The 23,377-nt window shown below is 47.6% G+C and overlaps 13 non-coding genes and 2 pseudogenes across 13 annotated transcripts; all 15 read right to left on the bottom strand.

Moving 5' to 3' along the window:
- Window positions 1–942: 942 nt before the first annotated feature.
- LOC142259598 (U2 spliceosomal RNA) lies at window positions 943–1,138 on the bottom strand. The gene has a single exon (XR_012728058.1). It is a non-coding gene; the product is annotated as a U2 spliceosomal RNA (small nuclear RNA).
- Window positions 1,139–3,324: 2,186 nt separating this feature from the next.
- Window positions 3,325–3,520, bottom strand: LOC142259614 (U2 spliceosomal RNA). The gene has a single exon (XR_012728071.1). It is a non-coding gene; the product is annotated as a U2 spliceosomal RNA (small nuclear RNA).
- Window positions 3,521–4,217: 697 nt separating this feature from the next.
- LOC142259727 (U2 spliceosomal RNA) lies at window positions 4,218–4,359 on the bottom strand (annotated as a pseudogene).
- Window positions 4,360–5,748: 1,389 nt separating this feature from the next.
- On the bottom strand, window positions 5,749–5,933 carry LOC142259641 (U2 spliceosomal RNA). The gene has a single exon (XR_012728094.1). It is a non-coding gene; the product is annotated as a U2 spliceosomal RNA (small nuclear RNA).
- Window positions 5,934–5,998: 65 nt separating this feature from the next.
- Window positions 5,999–6,138, bottom strand: LOC142259736 (U2 spliceosomal RNA; annotated as a pseudogene).
- Window positions 6,139–7,526: 1,388 nt separating this feature from the next.
- On the bottom strand, window positions 7,527–7,718 carry LOC142259552 (U2 spliceosomal RNA). The gene has a single exon (XR_012728024.1). It is a non-coding gene; the product is annotated as a U2 spliceosomal RNA (small nuclear RNA).
- Window positions 7,719–9,910: 2,192 nt separating this feature from the next.
- Window positions 9,911–10,101, bottom strand: LOC142259460 (U2 spliceosomal RNA). Its single transcript, XR_012727949.1, has one exon. It is a non-coding gene; the product is annotated as a U2 spliceosomal RNA (small nuclear RNA).
- A 1,388-nt stretch (window positions 10,102–11,489) lies between these two features.
- LOC142259461 (U2 spliceosomal RNA) lies at window positions 11,490–11,680 on the bottom strand. Its single transcript, XR_012727950.1, has one exon. It is a non-coding gene; the product is annotated as a U2 spliceosomal RNA (small nuclear RNA).
- Window positions 11,681–13,068: 1,388 nt separating this feature from the next.
- Window positions 13,069–13,259, bottom strand: LOC142259462 (U2 spliceosomal RNA). The gene has a single exon (XR_012727951.1). It is a non-coding gene; the product is annotated as a U2 spliceosomal RNA (small nuclear RNA).
- Window positions 13,260–14,647: 1,388 nt separating this feature from the next.
- Window positions 14,648–14,838, bottom strand: LOC142259464 (U2 spliceosomal RNA). The gene has a single exon (XR_012727953.1). It is a non-coding gene; the product is annotated as a U2 spliceosomal RNA (small nuclear RNA).
- A 1,388-nt stretch (window positions 14,839–16,226) lies between these two features.
- Window positions 16,227–16,417, bottom strand: LOC142259465 (U2 spliceosomal RNA). The gene has a single exon (XR_012727954.1). It is a non-coding gene; the product is annotated as a U2 spliceosomal RNA (small nuclear RNA).
- A 1,388-nt stretch (window positions 16,418–17,805) lies between these two features.
- Window positions 17,806–17,990, bottom strand: LOC142259651 (U2 spliceosomal RNA). Its single transcript, XR_012728103.1, has one exon. It is a non-coding gene; the product is annotated as a U2 spliceosomal RNA (small nuclear RNA).
- A 1,593-nt stretch (window positions 17,991–19,583) lies between these two features.
- On the bottom strand, window positions 19,584–19,768 carry LOC142259648 (U2 spliceosomal RNA). The gene has a single exon (XR_012728100.1). It is a non-coding gene; the product is annotated as a U2 spliceosomal RNA (small nuclear RNA).
- Window positions 19,769–21,361: 1,593 nt separating this feature from the next.
- On the bottom strand, window positions 21,362–21,552 carry LOC142259466 (U2 spliceosomal RNA). Its single transcript, XR_012727955.1, has one exon. It is a non-coding gene; the product is annotated as a U2 spliceosomal RNA (small nuclear RNA).
- Window positions 21,553–22,940: 1,388 nt separating this feature from the next.
- On the bottom strand, window positions 22,941–23,125 carry LOC142259652 (U2 spliceosomal RNA). Its single transcript, XR_012728104.1, has one exon. It is a non-coding gene; the product is annotated as a U2 spliceosomal RNA (small nuclear RNA).
- Between the last annotated feature and the right edge of the window lie 252 nt (window positions 23,126–23,377).

Here is a 23,377-nt window from a genome sequence, read left to right on the forward strand (position 1 = left end):
CCACCCGGGAAAAAAAGAGCTTGCCCCCTCCTTACACTAGCCCACCCTCCCACCCAAAGAACAACTTCTGCTGCGCAGCTTGTTTTCTAGGCAGCAGCGCTATTGTGATGTCAGCGGGGGCATTGTGACAAGCCGCCAGTGTTCCGTCTCTTCATGTTGTGCACAGTTCAAACGGAAAATACATCAACAGGCAGACTACAGAAAAGCTTACTATCAAAGGTTAGAGGGGGGCTTTCTCAGAGGGCTTTTTACAGTTTTTCTATTCCCAATTAGCCGTTTAAGTGTACTTATTGAAAGTAGTAATTCTTTCATAGGCCGCCCTTTCTTAGTATTTGACGTTCCTTATATTGCGGTATGAGGCTTTGCAGCAGGTTGCAAACATTCATCACCCATGACTGTCCCCAATTGAGCTCAGAAGCTCAATGTCTATCATGACCTCTCTTTTAGAATGTCCAAGAGCAAGCAAACTATTCCTCCAGGAGAGGGCGCCAACAGACTACTAAAGAGATCATCATTACTCAAAGAAAACCCCAAAAACCAATGCATGATAGGAATAAACAGGTAACTTTCTTTGGAGTGGAAGCGGAGAGATCGCACCAGATGCCAATTCTAGATCTTATCACACCTGTGGTCACTGCAGCAGCAGGTGAATCCACTTTGTCCAAAAGGGATCTATTCCATTCAATTGCAAATGATCTAGATAAGACAGAGAACTGCAGCACGGGACATAGCCGAGTTGGTCAGGTTGAGTGGTGATGAGTTTGCTATTTGGATGAATAAAGAAAGTCAAAAGTGTGAAAGATAAAAAACAAAAGGAGGAAGTGTGAAAAGTGAATGGGCCAAATTGAGGTGCATATGAAGACGTATGCTTTCTTCCAATTCATTAAATCGGGCTAATATGAATCAGGTGAATTGAGTTCTGCTTTTGGAAACTGGGTTAAGAAGGGGTGCACCGGTCCTGGAGGTACTGCAATACCAGGTCAATGCGTGGAGTGGACAGAGCAAGCTCTTTTTCCATCTCCCTGTTCTAAAAATCCATTTAATATATGGTCCCCAGATAGGGGACGTATCAGATATTAAACTGATAAGAACAGATTTTGATTTAATGAAGCTTTCCAAAGCACCACAAAAAATGCATGACCGAAGTCACACCAAAAACAGTGCAAAGGCTAGGATTCGTGTGGACCCCACCGTGAGGAGAGGGTCCCCAAAAATCAACCCCGTCCCTCCGAGCCAGAAGGCCACAGCAAGGGTCAGGGATCTTCGGTGCTCCCCCAAGCCGAAGCCTGGTTGAGCCTTGTCGTTGCTCCCAGCGTCCACCCAGGCATCTTACCCAAGTGGAGTAGAGAGCTACTAGTTGTTGGTTTCGCAGCCGAAACTGCCCGGACCGTCAACCGGTGTTGGTTTCTCAGCCCAAGGCTAACCGGACCTCCAACCGGGTGTTGGTTTCTCAGCCGAAGCTGACCCAGACCTCCAACCGGGTGTTGGTTTCTCAGCCGAAGCTGACCCGGACCTCCAACCGGGTGTTAGTTTCTCAGCCCAAAGCTGACCAGACCTCCGACCGGGATTATAAAAATTTCCCTTCCTAGCCAGAAGGCCGGGATAGGGTAATATGCTCAAAAAGTATGAAAAGGCAAGGTACGGTGTGCTACAGAGCCCAAGGCTTGCCGGGGTCCCAAGCCAGCAAGCTCAGACTCACTCCAGGGTCGTCAGTCCTGGGGCACGTTGTACCATAGCCCCCCACCCTTACTCAGTCTAATAGCCTCGATCCTGGTAGGGCCTTGTTTTCCACTAGATGAATATACTATCCACCCAGAGTACTAGCAAGCGCAACCTTCCAGTGTGCATTGTATCATTGTACTAAGGTGGCCTGGAGCTTAAACCACCTCTTCGAACAACACTACACTTGATCTTAGCCAAAAGGCCGAGAAGCGATAACCAGAATTGGTTTGGGCCTCGAGTGGCACCTTGGCCTATGCCGGACACATCTTAGGGAGAGAGAGCGAGAGGGAGACAAACCCACGCCTACAGAAGACATTTTGTCACCCAAGCCAACCCTTGAAAAGGCTGCTTTGCAGAGCAAAAACAAGAAGAATGGTGCGTTTTGCAGCCGCCGCCCCCCACTGCAATGAATCTGAATAACTCCTCCTTTAGGGCGCAAGCAACTCCCCTCCCCCTTGCAGTCTTTCCAATTCACGATACAAAAAGACGGACAGGACAGGTTGCCTGACTTTCCGTCACTGCCACCCTTTGCCATCCTTACCCGTAGAAAGCCCTTTCATCATCCCCAAACCCTAATCTTTTCCCTTTCCTTCCCAGCCCCCAAACCCTGCCCTCTGTACCCTTCTCACCACCCGCATCCCTTCTCCTGTCATCCCCCTACCACCCGGGAAAAAAAGAGCTTGCCCCCTCCTTACACTAGCCCACCCTCCCACCCAAAGAACAACTTCTGCTGCGCAGCTTGTTTTCTAGGCAGCAGCGCTATTGTGATGTCAGCGGGGGCATTGTGACAAGCCGCCAGTGTTCCGTCTCTTCATGTTGTGCACAGTTCAAACGGAAAATACATCAACAGGCAGACTACAGAAAAGCTTACTATCAAAGGTTAGAGGGGGGCTTTCTCAGAGGGCTTTTTACAGTTTTTCTATTCCCAATTAGCCGTTTAAGTGTACTTATTGAAAGTAGTAATTCTTTCATAGGCCGCCCTTTCTTAGTATTTGACGTTCCTTATATTGCGGTATGAGGCTTTGCAGCAGGTTGCAAACATTCATCACCCATGACTGTCCCCAATTGAGCTCAGAAGCTCAATGTCTATCATGACCTCTCTTTTAGAATGTCCAAGAGCAAGCAAACTATTCCTCCAGGAGAGGGCGCCAACAGACTACTAAAGAGATCATCATTACTCAAAGAAAACCCCAAAAACCAATGCATGATAGGAATAAACAGGTAACTTTCTTTGGAGTGGAAGCGGAGAGATCGCACCAGATGCCAATTCTAGATCTTATCACACCTGTGGTCACTGCAGCAGCAGGTGAATCCACTTTGTCCAAAAGGGATCTATTCCATTCAATTGCAAATGATCTAGATAAGACAGAGAACTGCAGCACAGGACATAGCCGAGTTGGTCAGGTTGAGTGGTGATGAGTTTGCTATTTGGATGAATAAAGAAAGTCAAAAGTGTGAAAGATAAAAAACAAAAGGAGGAAGTGTGAAAAGTGAATGGGCCAAATTGAGGTGCATATGAAGACGTATGCTTTCTTCCAATTCATTAAATCGGGCTAATATGAATCAGGTGAATTGAGTTCTGCTTTTGGAAACTGGGTTAAGAAGGGGTGCACCGGTCCTGGAGGTACTGCAATACCAGGTCAATGCGTGGAGTGGACAGAGCAAGCTCTTTTTCCATCTCCCTGTTCTAAAAATCCATTTAATATATGGTCCCCAGATAGGGGACGTATCAGATATTAAACTGATAAGAACAGATTTTTGATTTAATGAAGCTTTCCAAAGCACCGCAAAAATGCATGACCGAAGTCACACCAAAAACAGTGCAAAGGCTAGGATTCGTGTGGACCCCTCCGTGAGAAGAGGATCCCCAAAAATCAACCCCGTCCCTCCGAGCCAGAAGGCCACAGCGAGGGTCAGGGATCTTCGGTGCTCCCCCAAGCCGAAGCCTGGTTGAGCCTTGTTGTTGCTCCCAGCGTCCACCGAGGCATCTTACCCAAGTGGAGTAGGGAGCTACTAGTCGTTGGTTTCGCAGCCGAGACTGCCCGGACCGTCAACCGGTGTTGGTTTCTCAGCCCAAGGCTGACCGGACCTCCAACCGGGTGTTGGTTTCTCAGCCCAAGGCTGACCGGACCTCCAACCGGGTGTTGGTTTCTCAGCCCAAGGCTAACCGGACCTCCAACCGGGTGTTGGTTTCTCAGCCAAAGCTGACCCGGACCTCCAACCGGGTGTTGGTTTCTCAGCCCAAAGCTGACCGGACCTCCGACCGGGATTATAAAAATTTCCCTTCTTAGCCAGAAGGCCGGGATAGGGCAATATGCTTGGAAAGTATGAATAGGCAAGGCGCGGCGTGCGACAGAGTCTGAGGCTTACCAGGGTCCCAACCTAGCAAGTTCAGACTCCCTCCAGGGTGTCCATTCCTGGGGCACATTGCACCATAACCCCCACACTTACTCAGTCTAATAGCCTCGATCCTGGTAGGGCCATGGTTTCCTCTAGATGGATATACTATCCTCCCAAAGTACTAACAAGCGCAACCTTCCAGTGTGCATTGCATCATTGTACTAAGGTGGCCGGAGCCTTAAACCACCTTTTCGAACGATACTACACTTGATCTTAGCCAAAAGGCCGAGAAGCGATAACCAGAATTGGTTTGGGCCTCGAGTGGCACCCTGGCCTATGCCGGACACATCTTAGGGAGAGAGAGCGAGAGGGAGACAAACCCACGCCTACAGAAGACATTTTGTCACCCAAGCCAACCCTTGAAAAGGCTGCTTTGCAGAGCAAAAACAAGAAGAATGGTGCGTTTTGCAGCCGCCGCCCCCCCACTGCAATGAATCTGAATAACTCCTCCTTTAGGGCGCAAGCAACTCCCCTCCCCCTTGCAGTCTTTCCAATTCACGATACAAAAAGACGGACAGGACAGGTTGCCTGACTTTCCGTCACTGCCACCCTTTGCCATCCTTACCCGTAGAAAGCCCTTTCATCATCCCCAAACCCTAATCTTTTCCCTTTCCTTCCCAGCCCCCAAACCCTGCCCTCTGTACCCTTCTCACCACCCGCATCCCTTCTCCTGTCATCCCCCTACCACCCGGGAAAAAAAGAGCTTGCCCCCTCCTTACACTAGCCCACCCTCCCACCCAAAGAACAACTTCTGCTGCGCAGCTTGTTTTCTAGGCAGCAGCGCTATTGTGATGTCAGCGGGGGCATTGTGACAAGCCGCCAGTGTTCCGTCTCTTCATGTTGTGCACAGTTCAAACGGAAAATACATCAACAGGCAGACTACAGAAAAGCTTACTATCAAAGGTTAGAGGGGGGCTTTCTCAGAGGGCTTTTTACAGTTTTTCTATTCCCAATTAGCCGTTTAAGTGTACTTATTGAAAGTAGTAATTCTTTCATAGGCCGCCCTTTCTTAGTATTTGACGTTCCTTATATTGCGGTATGAGGCTTTGCAGCAGGTTGCAAACATTCATCACCCATGACTGTCCCCAATTGAGCTCAGAAGCTCAATGTCTATCATGACCTCTCTTTTAGAATGTCCAAGAGCAAGCAAACTATTCCTCCAGGAGAGGGCGCCAACAGACTACTAAAGAGATCATCATTACTCAAAGAAAACCCCAAAAACCAATGCATGATAGGAATAAACAGGTAACTTTCTTTGGAGTGGAAGCGGAGAGATCGCACCAGATGCCAATTCTAGATCTTATCACACCTGTGGTCACTGCAGCAGCAGGTGAATCCACTTTGTCCAAAAGGGATCTATTCCATTCAATTGCAAATGATCTAGATAAGACAGAGAACTGCAGCACGGGACATAGCCGAGTTGGTCAGGTTGAGTGGTGATGAGTTTGCTATTTGGATGAATAAAGAAAGTCAAAAGTGTGAAAGATAAAAAACAAAAGGAGGAAGTGTGAAAAGTGAATGGGCCAAATTGAGGTGCATATGAAGACGTATGCTTTCTTCCAATTCATTAAATCGGGCTAATATGAATCAGGTGAATTGAGTTCTGCTTTTGGAAACTGGGTTAAGAAGGGGTGCACCGGTCCTGGAGGTACTGCAATACCAGGTCAATGCGTGGAGTGGACAGAGCAAGCTCTTTTTCCATCTCCCTGTTCTAAAAATCCATTTAATATATGGTCCCCAGATAGGGGACGTATCAGATATTAAACTGATAAGAACAGATGAGATTTCATCCGCAAATTTCAGAAAACGGTCATCGGCCACCACACAAAAGCGCAGTGCCGCAGGTGATCGCCTCCCGAGCCCAGGAACCACCAGCCATAAGGGGACGTAAGCACCATAAGGCGCAACAATCCCCGAGGCCGGCGGTTGTGCAAGCCCAGGCCCCTCCCAGCCAAGACCAAGGCAAACCCAATGAAGGGACTACACTTGATCTTAGCCAAAAGGCCGAGAAGCGATAACCAGAATTGGTTTGGGCCTCGAGTGGCACCCTGGCCTATGCCGGACACATCTTAGGGAGAGAGAGCGAGAGGGAGACAAACCCACGCCTACAGAAGACATTTTGTCACCCAAGCCAACCCTTGAAAAGGCTGCTTTGCAGAGCAAAAACAAGAAGAATGGTGCGTTTTGCAGCCGCCGCTCCCCACTGCAATGAATCTGAATAACTCCTCCTTTAGGGTGCAAGCAACTCCCCTCCCCCTTGCAGTCTTTCCAATTCACGATACAAAAAGACGGACAGGACAGGTTGCCTGACTTTCCGTCACTGCCACCCTTTGCCATCCTTACCCGTAGAAAGCCCTTTCATCATCCCCAAACCCTAATCTTTTCCCTTTCCTTCCCAGCCCCCAAACCCTGCCCTCTGTACCCTTCTCACCACCCGCATCCCTTCTCCTGTCATCCCCCTACCACCCGGGAAAAAAAGAGCTTGCCCCCTCCTTACACTAGCCCACCCTCCCACCCAAAGAACAACTTCTGCTGCGCAGCTTGTTTTCTAGGCAGCAGCGCTATTGTGATGTCAGCGGGGGCATTGTGACAAGCCGCCAGTGTTCCGTCTCTTCATGTTGTGCACAGTTCAAACGGAAAATACATCAACAGGCAGACTACAGAAAAGCTTACTATCAAAGGTTAGAGGGGGGCTTTCTCAGAGGGCTTTTTACAGTTTTTCTATTCCCAATTAGCCGTTTAAGTGTACTTATTGAAAGTAGTAATTCTTTCATAGGCCGCCCTTTCTTAGTATTTGACGTTCCTTATATTGCGGTATGAGGCTTTGCAGCAGGTTGCAAACATTCATCACCCATGACTGTCCCCAATTGAGCTCAGAAGCTCAATGTCTATCATGACCTCTCTTTTAGAATGTCCAAGAGCAAGCAAACTATTCCTCCAGGAGAGGGCGCCAACAGACTACTAAAGAGATCATCATTACTCAAAGAAAACCCCAAAAACCAATGCATGATAGGAATAAACAGGTAACTTTCTTTGGAGTGGAAGCGGAGAGATCGCACCAGATGCCAATTCTAGATCTTATCACACCTGTGGTCACTGCAGCAGCAGGTGAATCCACTTTGTCCAAAAGGGATCTATTCCATTCAATTGCAAATGATCTAGATAAGACAGAGAACTGCAGCACGGGACATAGCCGAGTTGGTCAGGTTGAGTGGTGATGAGTTTGCTATTTGGATGAATAAAGAAAGTCAAAAGTGTGAAAGATAAAAAACAAAAGGAGGAAGTGTGAAAAGTGAATGGGCCAAATTGAGGTGCATATGAAGACGTATGCTTTCTTCCAATTCATTAAATCGGGCTAATATGAATCAGGTGAATTGAGTTCTGCTTTTGGAAACTGGGTTAAGAAGGGGTGCACCGGTCCTGGAGGTACTGCAATACCAGGTCAATGCGTGGAGTGGACAGAGCAAGCTCTTTTTCCATCTCCCTGTTCTAAAAATCCATTTAATATATGGTCCCCAGATAGGGGACGTATCAGATATTAAACTGATAAGAACAGATTTTTGATTTAATGAAGCTTTCCAAAGCACCACAAAAAAATGCATGACCGAAGTCACACCAAAAACAGTGCAAAGGCTAGGATTCGTGTGGACCCCACCGTGAGGAGAGGGTCCCCAAAAATCAACCCCGTCCCTCCGAGCCAGAAGGCCACAGCAAGGGTCAGGGATCTTCGGTGCTCCCCCAAGCCGAAGCCTGGTTGAGCCTTGTCGTTGCTCCCAGCGTCCACCCAGGCATCTTACCCAAGTGGAGTAGAGAGCTACTAGTTGTTGGTTTCGCAGCCGAAACTGCCCGGACCGTCAACCGGTGTTGGTTTCTCAGCCCAAGGCTAACCGGACCTCCAACCGGGTGTTGGTTTCTCAGCCGAAGCTGACCCAGACCTCCAACCGGGTGTTGGTTTCTCAGCCGAAGCTGACCCGGACCTCCAACCGGGTGTTAGTTTCTCAGCCCAAAGCTGACCAGACCTCCGACCGGGATTATAAAAATTTCCCTTCCTAGCCAGAAGGCCGGGATAGGGTAATATGCTCAAAAAGTATGAAAAGGCAAGGTACGGTGTGCTACAGAGCCCAAGACTTGCCGGGGTCCCAAGCCAGCAAGCTCAGACTCACTCCAGGGTCGTCAGTCCTGGGGCACGTTGTACCATAGCCCCCCACCCTTACTCAGTCTAATAGCCTCGATCCTGGTAGGGCCATGTTTTCCTCTAGATGAATATACTATCCACCCAGAGTACTAGCAAGCACAATCTTCCAGTGTGCATTGTATCATTGTACTAAGGTGGCCTGGAGCTTAAACCACCTCTTCGAACAACACTACACTTGATCTTAGCCAAAAGGCCGAGAAGCGATAACCAGAATTGGTTTGGGCCTCGAGTGGCACCCTGGCCTATGCCGGACACATCTTAGGGAGAGAGAGCGAGAGGGAGACAAACCCACGCCTACAGAAGACATTTTGTCACCCAAGCCAACCCTTGAAAAGGCTGCTTTGCAGAGCAAAAACAAGAAGAATGGTGCGTTTTGCAGCCGCCGCCCCCCACTGCAATGAATCTGAATAACTCCTCCTTTAGGGCGCAAGCAACTCCCCTCCCCCTTGCAGTCTTTCCAATTCACGATACAAAAAGACGGACAGGACAGGTTGCCTGACTTTCCGTCACTGCCACCCTTTGCCATCCTTACCCGTAGAAAGCCCTTTCATCATCCCCAAACCCTAATCTTTTCCCTTTCCTTCCCAGCCCCCAAACCCTGCCCTCTGTACCCTTCTCACCACCCGCATCCCTTCTCTTGTCATCCCCCTACCACCCGGGAAAAAAAGAGCTTGCCCCCTCCTTACACTAGCCCACCCTCCCACCCAAAGAACAACTTCTGCTGCGCAGCTTGTTTTCTAGGCAGCAGCGCTATTGTGATGTCAGCGGGGGCATTGTGACAAGCCGCCAGTGTTCCGTCTCTTCATGTTGTGCACAGTTCAAACGGAAAATACATCAACAGGCAGACTACAGAAAAGCTTACTATCAAAGGTTAGAGGGGGGCTTTCTCAGAGGGCTTTTTACAGTTTTTCTATTCCCAATTAGCCGTTTAAGTGTACTTATTGAAAGTAGTAATTCTTTCATAGGCCGCCCTTTCTTAGTATTTGACGTTCCTTATATTGCGGTATGAGGCTTTGCAGCAGGTTGCAAACATTCATCACCCATGACTGTCCCCAATTGAGCTCAGAAGCTCAATGTCTATCATGACCTCTCTTTTAGAATGTCCAAGAGCAAGCAAACTATTCCTCCAGGAGAGGGCGCCAACAGACTACTAAAGAGATCATCATTACTCAAAGAAAACCCCAAAAACCAATGCATGATAGGAATAAACAGGTAACTTTCTTTGGAGTGGAAGCGGAGAGATCGCACCAGATGCCAATTCTAGATCTTATCACACCTGTGGTCACTGCAGCAGCAGGTGAATCCACTTTGTCCAAAAGGGATCTATTCCATTCAATTGCAAATGATCTAGATAAGACAGAGAACTGCAGCACGGGACATAGCCGAGTTGGTCAGGTTGAGTGGTGATGAGTTTGCTATTTGGATGAATAAAGAAAGTCAAAAGTGTGAAAGATAAAAAACAAAAGGAGGAAGTGTGAAAAGTGAATGGGCCAAATTGAGGTGCATATGAAGACGTATGCTTTCTTCCAATTCATTAAATCGGGCTAATATGAATCAGGTGAATTGAGTTCTGCTTTTGGAAACTGGGTTAAGAAGGGGTGCACCGGTCCTGGAGGTACTGCAATACCAGGTCAATGCGTGGAGTGGACAGAGCAAGCTCTTTTTCCATCTCCCTGTTCTAAAAATCCATTTAATATATGGTCCCCAGATAGGGGACGTATCAGATATTAAACTGATAAGAACAGATACTACACTTGATCTTAGCCAAAAGGCCGAGAAGCGATAACCAGAATAGGTTTGGGCCTCGAGTGGCACCCTGGCCTATGCCGGACACATCTTAGGGAGAGAGAGCGAGAGGGAGACAAACCCACGCCTACAGAAGACATTTTGTCACCCAAGCCAACCCTTGAAAAGGCTGCTTTGCAGAGCAAAAACAAGAAGAATGGTGCGTTTTGCAGCCGCCGCCCCCCACTGCAATGAATCTGAATAACTCCTCCTTTAGGGCGCAAGCAACTCCCCTCCCCCTTGCAGTCTTTCCAATTCACGATACAAAAAGACGGACAGGACAGGTTGCCTGACTTTCCGTCACTGCCACCCTTTGCCATCCTTACCCGTAGAAAGCCCTTTCATCATCCCCAAACCCTAATCTTTTCCCTTTCCTTCCCAGCCCCCAAACCCTGCCCTCTGTACCCTTCTCACCACCCGCATCCCTTCTCCTGTCATCCCCCTACCACCCGGGAAAAAAAGAGCTTGCCCCCTCCTTACACTAGCCCACCCTCCCACCCAAAGAACAACTTCTGCTGCGCAGCTTGTTTTCTAGGCAGCAGCGCTATTGTGATGTCAGCGGGGGCATTGTGACAAGCCGCCAGTGTTCCGTCTCTTCATGTTGTGCACAGTTCAAACGGAAAATACATCAACAGGCAGACTACAGAAAAGCTTACTATCAAAGGTTAGAGGGGGGCTTTCTCAGAGGGCTTTTTACAGTTTTTCTATTCCCAATTAGCCGTTTAAGTGTACTTATTGAAAGTAGTAATTCTTTCATAGGCCGCCCTTTCTTAGTATTTGACGTTCCTTATATTGCGGTATGAGGCTTTGCAGCAGGTTGCAAACATTCATCACCCATGACTGTCCCCAATTGAGCTCAGAAGCTCAATGTCTATCATGACCTCTCTTTTAGAATGTCCAAGAGCAAGCAAACTATTCCTCCAGGAGAGGGCGCCAACAGACTACTAAAGAGATCATCATTACTCAAAGAAAACCCCAAAAACCAATGCATGATAGGAATAAACAGGTAACTTTCTTTGGAGTGGAAGCGGAGAGATCGCACCAGATGCCAATTCTAGATCTTATCACACCTGTGGTCACTGCAGCAGCAGGTGAATCCACTTTGTCCAAAAGGGATCTATTCCATTCAATTGCAAATGATCTAGATAAGACAGAGAACTGCAGCACGGGACATAGCCGAGTTGGTCAGGTTGAGTGGTGATGAGTTTGCTATTTGGATGAATAAAGAAAGTCAAAAGTGTGAAAGATAAAAAACAAAAGGAGGAAGTGTGAAAAGTGAATGGGCCAAATTGAGGTGCATATGAAGACGTATGCTTTCTTCCAATTCATTAAATCGGGCTAATATGAATCAGGTGAATTGAGTTCTGCTTTTGGAAACTGGGTTAAGAAGGGGTGCACCGGTCCTGGAGGTACTGCAATACCAGGTCAATGCGTGGAGTGGACAGAGCAAGCTCTTTTTCCATCTCCCTGTTCTAAAAATCCATTTAATATATGGTCCCCAGATAGGGGACGTATCAGATATTAAACTGATAAGAACAGATACTACACTTGATCTTAGCCAAAAGGCCGAGAAGCGATAACCAGAATTGGTTTGGGCCTCGAGTGGCACCCTGGCCTATGCCGGACACATCTTAGGGAGAGAGAGCGAGAGGGAGACAAACCCACGCCTACAGAAGACATTTTGTCACCCAAGCCAACCCTTGAAAAGGCTGCTTTGCAGAGCAAAAACAAGAAGAATGGTGCGTTTTGCAGCCGCCGCCCCCCACTGCAATGAATCTGAATAACTCCTCCTTTAGGGCGCAAGCAACTCCCCTCCCCCTTGCAGTCTTTCCAATTCACGATACAAAAAGACGGACAGGACAGGTTGCCTGACTTTCCGTCACTGCCACCCTTTGCCATCCTTACCCGTAGAAAGCCCTTTCATCATCCCCAAACCCTAATCTTTTCCCTTTCCTTCCCAGCCCCCAAACCCTGCCCTCTGTACCCTTCTCACCACCCGCATCCCTTCTCCTGTCATCCCCCTACCACCCGGGAAAAAAAGAGCTTGCCCCCTCCTTACACTAGCCCACCCTCCCACCCAAAGAACAACTTCTGCTGCGCAGCTTGTTTTCTAGGCAGCAGCGCTATTGTGATGTCAGCGGGGGCATTGTGACAAGCCGCCAGTGTTCCGTCTCTTCATGTTGTGCACAGTTCAAACGGAAAATACATCAACAGGCAGACTACAGAAAAGCTTACTATCAAAGGTTAGAGGGGGGCTTTCTCAGAGGGCTTTTTACAGTTTTTCTATTCCCAATTAGCCGTTTAAGTGTACTTATTGAAAGTAGTAATTCTTTCATAGGCCGCCCTTTCTTAGTATTTGACGTTCCTTATATTGCGGTATGAGGCTTTGCAGCAGGTTGCAAACATTCATCACCCATGACTGTCCCCAATTGAGCTCAGAAGCTCAATGTCTATCATGACCTCTCTTTTAGAATGTCCAAGAGCAAGCAAACTATTCCTCCAGGAGAGGGCGCCAACAGACTACTAAAGAGATCATCATTACTCAAAGAAAACCCCAAAAACCAATGCATGATAGGAATAAACAGGTAACTTTCTTTGGAGTGGAAGCGGAGAGATCGCACCAGATGCCAATTCTAGATCTTATCACACCTGTGGTCACTGCAGCAGCAGGTGAATCCACTTTGTCCAAAAGGGATCTATTCCATTCAATTGCAAATGATCTAGATAAGACAGAGAACTGCAGCACGGGACATAGCCGAGTTGGTCAGGTTGAGTGGTGATGAGTTTGCTATTTGGATGAATAAAGAAAGTCAAAAGTGTGAAAGATAAAAAACAAAAGGAGGAAGTGTGAAAAGTGAATGGGCCAAATTGAGGTGCATATGAAGACGTATGCTTTCTTCCAATTCATTAAATCGGGCTAATATGAATCAGGTGAATTGAGTTCTGCTTTTGGAAACTGGGTTAAGAAGGGGTGCACCGGTCCTGGAGGTACTGCAATACCAGGTCAATGCGTGGAGTGGACAGAGCAAGCTCTTTTTCCATCTCCCTGTTCTAAAAATCCATTTAATATATGGTCCCCAGATAGGGGACGTATCAGATATTAAACTGATAAGAACAGATACTACACTTGATCTTAGCCAAAAGGCCGAGAAGCGATAACCAGAATTGGTTTGGGCCTCGAGTGGCACCCTGGCCTATGCCGGACACATCTTAGGGAGAGAGAGCGAGAGGGAGACAAACCCACGCCTACAGAAGACATTTTGTCACCCAAGCCAACCCTTGAAAAGGCTGCTTTGCAGAGCAAAAACAAGAAGAATGGTGCGTTTTGCAGCCGCCGCCCCCCACTGCAATGAATCTGAATAACTCCTCCTTTAGGGCGCAAGCAACTCCCCTCCCCCTTGCAGTCTTTCCAATTCACGATACAAAAAGACGGACAGGACAGGTTGCCTGACTTTCCGTCACTGCCACCCTTTGCCATCCTTACCCGTAGAAAGCCCTTTCATCATTCCCAAACCCTAATCTTTTCCCTTTCCTTCCCAGCCCCCAAACCCTGCCCTCTGTACCCTTCTCACCACCCGCATCCCTTCTCCTGTCATCCCCCTACCACCCGGGAAAAAAAGAGCTTGCCCCCTCCTTACACTAGCCCACCCTCCCACCCAAAGAACAACTTCTGCTGCGCAGCTTGTTTTCTAGGCAGCAGCGCTATTGTGATGTCAGCGGGGGCATTGTGACAAGCCGCCAGTGTTCCGTCTCTTCATGTTGTGCACAGTTCAAACGGAAAATACATCAACAGGCAGACTACAGAAAAGCTTACTATCAAAGGTTAGAGGGGGGCTTTCTCAGAGGGCTTTTTACAGTTTTTCTATTCCCAATTAGCCGTTTAAGTGTACTTATTGAAAGTAGTAATTCTTTCATAGGCCGCCCTTTCTTAGTATTTGACGTTCCTTATATTGCGGTATGAGGCTTTGCAGCAGGTTGCAAACATTCATCACCCATGACTGTCCCCAATTGAGCTCAGAAGCTCAATGTCTATCATGACCTCTCTTTTAGAATGTCCAAGAGCAAGCAAACTATTCCTCCAGGAGAGGGCGCCAACAGACTACTAAAGAGATCATCATTACTCAAAGAAAACCCCAAAAACCAATGCATGATAGGAATAAACAGGTAACTTTCTTTGGAGTGGAAGCGGAGAGATCGCACCAGATGCCAATTCTAGATCTTATCACACCTGTGGTCACTGCAGCAGCAGGTGAATCCACTTTGTCCAAAAGGGATCTATTCCATTCAATTGCAAATGATCTAGATAAGACAGAGAACTGCAGCACGGGACATAGCCGAGTTGGTCAGGTTGAGTGGTGATGAGTTTGCTATTTGGATGAATAAAGAAAGTCAAAAGTGTGAAAGATAAAAAACAAAAGGAGGAAGTGTGAAAAGTGAATGGGCCAAATTGAGGTGCATATGAAGACGTATGCTTTCTTCCAATTCATTAAATCGGGCTAATATGAATCAGGTGAATTGAGTTCTGCTTTTGGAAACTGGGTTAAGAAGGGGTGCACCGGTCCTGGAGGTACTGCAATACCAGGTCAATGCGTGGAGTGGACAGAGCAAGCTCTTTTTCCATCTCCCTGTTCTAAAAATCCATTTAATATATGGTCCCCAGATAGGGGACGTATCAGATATTAAACTGATAAGAACAGATACTACACTTGATCTTAGCCAAAAGGCCGAGAAGCGATAACCAGAATTGGTTTGGGCCTCGAGTGGCACCCTGGCCTATGCCGGACACATCTTAGGGAGAGAGAGCGAGAGGGAGACAAACCCACGCCTACAGAAGACATTTTGTCACCCAAGCCAACCCTTGAAAAGGCTGCTTTGCAGAGCAAAAACAAGAAGAATGGTGCGTTTTGCAGCCGCCGCCCCCCACTGCAATGAATCTGAATAACTCCTCCTTTAGGGCGCAAGCAACTCCCCTCCCCCTTGCAGTCTTTCCAATTCACGATACAAAAAGACGGACAGGACAGGTTGCCTGACTTTCCGTCACTGCCACCCTTTGCCATCCTTACCCGTAGAAAGCCCTTTCATCATTCCCAAACCCTAATCTTTTCCCTTTCCTTCCCAGCCCCCAAACCCTGCCCTCTGTACCCTTCTCACCACCCGCATCCCTTCTCCTGTCATCCCCCTACCACCCGGGAAAAAAAGAGCTTGCCCCCTCCTTACACTAGCCCACCCTCCCACCCAAAGAACAACTTCTGCTGCGCAGCTTGTTTTCTAGGCAGCAGCGCTATTGTGATGTCAGCGGGGGCATTGTGACAAGCCGCCAGTGTTCCGTCTCTTCATGTTGTGCACAGTTCAAACGGAAAATACATCAACAGGCAGACTACAGAAAAGCTTACTATCAAAGGTTAGAGGGGGGCTTTCTCAGAGGGCTTTTTACAGTTTTTCTATTCCCAATTAGCCGTTTAAGTGTACTTATTGAAAGTAGTAATTCTTTCATAGGCCGCCCTTTCTTAGTATTTGACGTTCCTTATATTGCGGTATGAGGCTTTGCAGCAGGTTGCAAACATTCATCACCCATGACTGTCCCCAATTGAGCTCAGAAGCTCAATGTCTATCATGACCTCTCTTTTAGAATGTCCAAGAGCAAGCAAACTATTCCTCCAGGAGAGGGCGCCAACAGACTACTAAAGAGATCATCATTACTCAAAGAAAACCCCAAAAACCAATGCATGATAGGAATAAACAGGTAACTTTCTTTGGAGTGGAAGCGGAGAGATCGCACCAGATGCCAATTCTAGATCTTATCACACCTGTGGTCACTGCAGCAGCAGGTGAATCCACTTTGTCCAAAAGGGATCTATTCCATTCAATTGCAAATGATCTAGATAAGACAGAGAACTGCAGCACGGGACATAGCCGAGTTGGTCAGGTTGAGTGGTGATGAGTTTGCTATTTGGATGAATAAAGAAAGTCAAAAGTGTGAAAGATAAAAAACAAAAGGAGGAAGTGTGAAAAGTGAATGGGCCAAATTGAGGTGCATATGAAGACGTATGCTTTCTTCCAATTCATTAAATCGGGCTAATATGAATCAGGTGAATTGAGTTCTGCTTTTGGAAACTGGGTTAAGAAGGGGTGCACCGGTCCTGGAGGTACTGCAATACCAGGTCAATGCGTGGAGTGGACAGAGCAAGCTCTTTTTCCATCTCCCTGTTCTAAAAATCCATTTAATATATGGTCCCCAGATAGGGGACGTATCAGATATTAAACTGATAAGAACAGATACTACACTTGATCTTAGCCAAAAGGCCGAGAAGCGATAACCAGAATTGGTTTGGGCCTCGAGTGGCACCCTGGCCTATGCCGGACACATCTTAGGGAGAGAGAGCGAGAGGGAGACAAACCCACGCCTACAGAAGACATTTTGTCACCCAAGCCAACCCTTGAAAAGGCTGCTTTGCAGAGCAAAAACAAGAAGAATGGTGCGTTTTGCAGCCGCCGCCCCCCACTGCAATGAATCTGAATAACTCCTCCTTTAGGGCGCAAGCAACTCCCCTCCCCCTTGCAGTCTTTCCAATTCACGATACAAAAAGACGGACAGGACAGGTTGCCTGACTTTCCGTCACTGCCACCCTTTGCCATCCTTACCCGTAGAAAGCCCTTTCATCATCCCCAAACCCTAATCTTTTCCCTTTCCTTCCCAGCCCCCAAACCCTGCCCTCTGTACCCTTCTCACCACCCGCATCCCTTCTCCTGTCATCCCCCTACCACCCGGGAAAAAAAGAGCTTGCCCCCTCCTTACACTAGCCCACCCTCCCACCCAAAGAACAACTTCTGCTGCGCAGCTTGTTTTCTAGGCAGCAGCGCTATTGTGATGTCAGCGGGGGCATTGTGACAAGCCGCCAGTGTTCCGTCTCTTCATGTTGTGCACAGTTCAAACGGAAAATACATCAACAGGCAGATTACAGAAAAGCTTACTATCAAAGGTTAGAGGGGGGCTTTCTCAGAGGGCTTTTTACAGTTTTTCTATTCCCAATTAGCCGTTTAAGTGTACTTATTGAAAGTAGTAATTCTTTCATAGGCCGCCCTTTCTTAGTATTTGACGTTCCTTATATTGCGGTATGAGGCTTTGCAGCAGGTTGCAAACATTCATCACCCATGACTGTCCCCAATTGAGCTCAGAAGCTCAATGTCTATCATGACCTCTCTTTTAGAATGTCCAAGAGCAAGCAAACTATTCCTCCAGGAGAGGGCGCCAACAGACTACTAAAGAGATCATCATTACTCAAAGAAAACCCCAAAAACCAATGCATGATAGGAATAAACAGGTAACTTTCTTTGGAGTGGAAGCGGAGAGATCGCACCAGATGCCAATTCTAGATCTTATCACACCTGTGGTCACTGCAGCAGCAGGTGAATCCACTTTGTCCAAAAGGGATCTATTCCATTCAATTGCAAATGATCTAGATAAGACAGAGAACTGCAGCACGGGACATAGCCGAGTTGGTCAGGTTGAGTGGTGATGAGTTTGCTATTTGGATGAATAAAGAAAGTCAAAAGTGTGAAAGATAAAAAACAAAAGGAGGAAGTGTGAAAAGTGAATGGGCCAAATTGAGGTGCATATGAAGACGTATGCTTTCTTCCAATTCATTAAATCGGGCTAATATGAATCAGGTGAATTGAGTTCTGCTTTTGGAAACTGGGTTAAGAAGGGGTGCACCGGTCCTGGAGGTACTGCAATACCAGGTCAATGCGTGGAGTGGACAGAGCAAGCTCTTTTTCCATCTCCCTGTTCTAAAAATCCATTTAATATATGGTCCCCAGATAGGGGACGTATCAGATATTAAACTGATAAGAACAGATGAGATTACATCCGCAAATTTCAGAAAACGGTCATCGGCCACCACACAAAAGCGCAGTGCCGCAGGTGATCGCCTCCCGAGCCCAGGAACCACCAGCCATAAGGGGACGTAAGCACCAAAAGGCGCAACAATCCCCGAGGCCGGCGGTTGTGCAAGCCCGGGCCCCTCCCAGCCAAGACCAAGGCAAACCCAATGAAGGGACTACACTTGATCTTAGCCAAAAGGCCGAGAAGCGATAACCAGAATTGGTTTGGGCCTCGAGTGGCACCCTGGCCTATGCCGGACACATCTTAGGGAGAGAGAGCGAGAGGGAGACAAACCCACGCCTACAGAAGACATTTTGTCACCCAAGCCAACCCTTGAAAAGGCTGCTTTGCAGAGCAAAAACAAGAAGAATGGTGCGTTTTGCAGCCGCCGCCCCCCACTGCAATGAATCTGAATAACTCCTCCTTTAGGGCGCAAGCAACTCCCCTCCCCCTTGCAGTCTTTCCAATTCACGATACAAAAAGACGGACAGGACAGGTTGCCTGACTTTCCGTCACTGCCACCCTTTGCCATCCTTACCCGTAGAAAGCCCTTTCATCATCCCCAAACCCTAATCTTTTCCCTTTCCTTCCCAGCCCCCAAACCCTGCCCTCTGTACCCTTCTCACCACCCGCATCCCTTCTCCTGTCATCCCCCTACCACCCGGGAAAAAAAGAGCTTGCCCCCTCCTTACACTAGCCCACCCTCCCACCCAAAGAACAACTTCTGCTGCGCAGCTTGTTTTCTAGGCAGCAGCGCTATTGTGATGTCAGCGGGGGCATTGTGACAAGCCGCCAGTGTTCCGTCTCTTCATGTTGTGCACAGTTCAAACGGAAAATACATCAACAGGCAGACTACAGAAAAGCTTACTATCAAAGGTTAGAGGGGGGCTTTCTCAGAGGGCTTTTTACAGTTTTTCTATTCCCAATTAGCCGTTTAAGTGTACTTATTGAAAGTAGTAATTCTTTCATAGGCCGCCCTTTCTTAGTATTTGACGTTCCTTATATTGCGGTATGAGGCCTTGCAGCAGGTTGCAAACATTCATCACCCATGACTGTCCCCAATTGAGCTCAGAAGCTCAATGTCTATCATGACCTCTCTTTTAGAATGTCCAAGAGCAAGCAAACTATTCCTCCAGGAGAGGGCGCCAACAGACTACTAAAGAGATCATCATTACTCAAAGAAAACCCCAAAAACCAATGCATGATAGGAATAAACAGGTAACTTTCTTTGGAGTGGAAGCGGAGAGATCGCACCAGATGCCAATTCTAGATCTTATCACACCTGTGGTCACTGCAGCAGCAGGTGAATCCACTTTGTCCAAAAGGGATCTATTCCATTCAATTGCAAATGATCTAGATAAGACAGAGAACTGCAGCACGGGACATAGCCGAGTTGGTCAGGTTGAGTGGTGATGAGTTTGCTATTTGGATGAATAAAGAAAGTCAAAAGTGTGAAAGATAAAAAACAAAAGGAGGAAGTGTGAAAAGTGAATGGGCCAAATTGAGGTGCATATGAAGACGTATGCTTTCTTCCAATTCATTAAATCGGGCTAATATGAATCAGGTGAATTGAGTTCTGCTTTTGGAAACTGGGTTAAGAAGGGGTGCACCGGTCCTGGAGGTACTGCAATACCAGGTCAATGCGTGGAGTGGACAGAGCAAGCTCTTTTTCCATCTCCCTGTTCTAAAAATCCATTTAATATATGGTCCCCAGATAGGGGACATATCAGATATTAAACTGATAAGAACAGATGAGATTACATCCGCAAATTTCAGAAAACGGTCATCGGCCACCACACAAAAGCGCAGTGCCGCAGGTGATCGCCTCCCGAGCCCAGGAACCACCAGCCATAAGGGGACGTAAGCACCAAAAGGCGCAACAATCCCCGAGGCCGGCGGTTGTGCAAGCCCGGGCCCCTCCCAGCCAAGACCAAGGCAAACCCAATGAAGGGACTACACTTGATCTTAGCCAAAAGGCCGAGAAGCGATAACCAGAATTGGTTTGGGCCTCGAGTGGCACCCTGGCCTATGCCGGACACATCTTAGGGAGAGAGAGCGAGAGGGAGACAAACCCACGCCTACAGAAGACATTTTGTCACCCAAGCCAACCCTTGAAAAGGCTGCTTTGCAGAGCAAAAACAAGAAGAATGGTGCGTTTTGCAGCCGCCGCCCCCCACTGCAATGAATCTGAATAACTCCTCCTTTAGGGCGCAAGCAACTCCCCTCCCCCTTGCAGTCTTTCCAATTCACGATACAAAAAGACGGACAGGACAGGTTGCCTGACTTTCCGTCACTGCCACCCTTTGCCATCCTTACCCGTAGAAAGCCCTTTCATCATCCCCAAACCCTAATCTTTTCCCTTTCCTTCCCAGCCCCCAAACCCTGCCCTCTGTACCCTTCTCACCACCCGCATCCCTTCTCCTGTCATCCCCCTACCACCCGGGAAAAAAAGAGCTTGCCCCCTCCTTACACTAGCCCACCCTCCCACCCAAAGAACAACTTCTGCTGCGCAGCTTGTTTTCTAGGCAGCAGCGCTATTGTGATGTCAGCGGGGGCATTGTGACAAGCCGCCAGTGTTCCGTCTCTTCATGTTGTGCACAGTTCAAACGGAAAATACATCAACAGGCAGACTACAGAAAAGCTTACTATCAAAGGTTAGAGGGGGGCTTTCTCAGAGGGCTTTTTACAGTTTTTCTATTCCCAATTAGCCGTTTAAGTGTACTTATTGAAAGTAGTAATTCTTTCATAGGCCGCCCTTTCTTAGTATTTGACGTTCCTTATATTGCGGTATGAGGCTTTGCAGCAGGTTGCAAACATTCATCACCCATGACTGTCCCCAATTGAGCTCAGAAGCTCAATGTCTATCATAACCTCTCTTTTAGAATGTCCAAGAGCAAGCAAACTATTCCTCCAGGAGAGGGCGCCAACAGACTACTAAAGAGATCATCATTACTCAAAGAAAACCCCAAAAACCAATGCATGATAGGAATAAACAGGTAACTTTCTTTGGAGTGGAAGCGGAGAGATCGCACCAGATGCCAATTCTAGATCTTATCACACCTGTGGTCACTGCAGCAGCAGGTGAATCCACTTTGTCCAAAAGGGATCTATTCCATTCAATTGCAAATGATCTAGATAAGACAGAGAACTGCAGCACGGGACATAGCCGAGTTGGTCAGGTTGAGTGGTGATGAGTTTGCTATTTGGATGAATAAAGAAAGTCAAAAGTGTGAAAGATAAAAAACAAAAGGAGGAAGTGTGAAAAGTGAATGGGCCAAATTGAGGTGCATATGAAGACGTATGCTTTCTTCCAATTCATTAAATCGGGCTAATATGAATCAGGTGAATTGAGTTCTGCTTTTGGAAACTGGGTTAAGAAGGGGTGCACCGGTCCTGGAGGTACTGCAATACCAGGTCAATGCGTGGAGTGGACAGAGCAAGCTCTTTTTCCATCTCCCTGTTCTAAAAATCCATTTAATATATGGTCCCCAGATAGGGGACGTATCAGATATTAAACTGATAAGAACAGATACTACACTTGATCTTAGCCAAAAGGCCGAGAAGCGATAACCAGAATTGGTTTGGGCCTCGAGTGGCACCCTGGCCTATGCCGGACACATCTTAGGGAGAGAGAGCGAGAGGGAGACAAACCCACGCCTACAGAAGACATTTTGTCACCCAAGCCAACCCTTGAAAAGGCTGCTTTGCAGAGCAAAAACAAGAAGAATGGTGCGTTTTGCAGCCGCCGCCCCCCACTGCAATGAATCTGAATAACTCCTCCTTTAGGGCGCAAGCAACTCCCCTCCCCCTTGCAGTCTTTCCAATTCACGATACAAAAAGACGGACAGGACAGGTTGCCTGACTTTCCGTCACTGCCACCCTTTGCCATCCTTACCCGTAGAAAGCCCTTTCATCATCCCCAAACCCTAATCTTTTCCCTTTCCTTCCCAGCCCCCAAACCCTGCCCTCTGTACCCTTCTCACCACCCGCATCCCTTCTCCTGTCATCCCCCTACCACCCAGGAAAAAAAGAGCTTGCCCCCTCCTTACACTAGCCCACCCTCCCACCCAAAGGACAACTTCTGCTGCGCAGCTTGTTTTCTAGGCAGCAGCGCTATTGTGATGTCAGCGGGGGCATTGTGACAAGCCGCCAGTGTTCCGTCTCTTCATGTTGTGCACAGTTCAAACGGAAAATACATCAACAGGCAGACTACAGAAAAGCTTACTATCAAAGGTTAGAGGGGGGCTTTCTCAGAGGGCTTTTTACAGTTTTTCTATTCCCAATTAGCCGTTTAAGTGTACTTATTGAAAGTAGTAATTCTTTCATAGGCCGCCCTTTCTTAGTATTTGACGTTCCTTATATTGCGGTATGAGGCCTTGCAGCAGGTTGCAAACATTCATCACCCATGACTGTCCCCAATTGAGCTCAGAAGCTCAATGTCTATCATGACCTCTCTTTTAGAATGTCCAAGAGCAAGCAAACTATTCCTCCAGGAGAGGGCGCCAACAGACTACTAAAGAGATCATCATTACTCAAAGAAAACCCCAAAAACCAATGCATGATAGGAATAAACAGGTAACTTTCTTTGGAGTGGAAGCGGAGAGATCGCACCAGATGCCAATTCTAGATCTTATCACACCTGTGGTCACTGCAGCAGCAGGTGAATCCACTTTGTCCAAAAGGGATCTATTCCATTCAATTGCAAATGATCTAGATAAGACAGAGAACTGCAGCACGGGACATAGCCGAGTTGGTCAGGTTGAGTGGTGATGAGTTTGCTATTTGGATGAATAAAGAAAGTCAAAAGTGTGAAAGATAAAAAACAAAAGGAGGAAGTGTGAAAAGTGAATGGGCCAAATTGAGGTGCATATGAAGACGTATGCTTTCTTCCAATTCATTAAATCGGGCTAATATGAATCAGGTGAATTGAGTTCTGCTTTTGGAAACTGGGTTAAGAAGGGGTGCACCGGTCCTGGAGGTACTGCAATACCAGGTCAATGCGTGGAGTGGACAGAGCAAGCTCTTTTTCCATCTCCCTGTTCTAAAAATCCATTTAATATATGGTCCCCAGATAGGGGACGTATCAGATATTAAACTGATAAGAACAGATGAGATTACATCCGCAAATTTCAGAAAACGGTCATCGGCCACCACACAAAAGCGCAGTGCCGCAGGTGATCGCCTCCCGAGCCCAGGAACCACCAGCCATAAGGGGACGTAAGCACCAAAAGGCGCAACAATCCCCGAGGCCGGCGGTTGTGCAAGCCCGGGCCCCTCCCAGCCAAGACCAAGGCAAACCCAATGAAGGGACTACACTTGATCTTAGCCAAAAGGCCGAGAAGCGATAACCAGAATTGGTTTGGGCCTCGAGTGGCACCCTGGCCTATGCCGGA

This window comes from Anomaloglossus baeobatrachus, assembly GCF_048569485.1.
Source record: "Anomaloglossus baeobatrachus isolate aAnoBae1 chromosome 9 unlocalized genomic scaffold, aAnoBae1.hap1 SUPER_9_unloc_2, whole genome shotgun sequence".
Lineage (NCBI taxonomy): Eukaryota > Metazoa > Chordata > Amphibia > Anura > Aromobatidae > Anomaloglossus > Anomaloglossus baeobatrachus.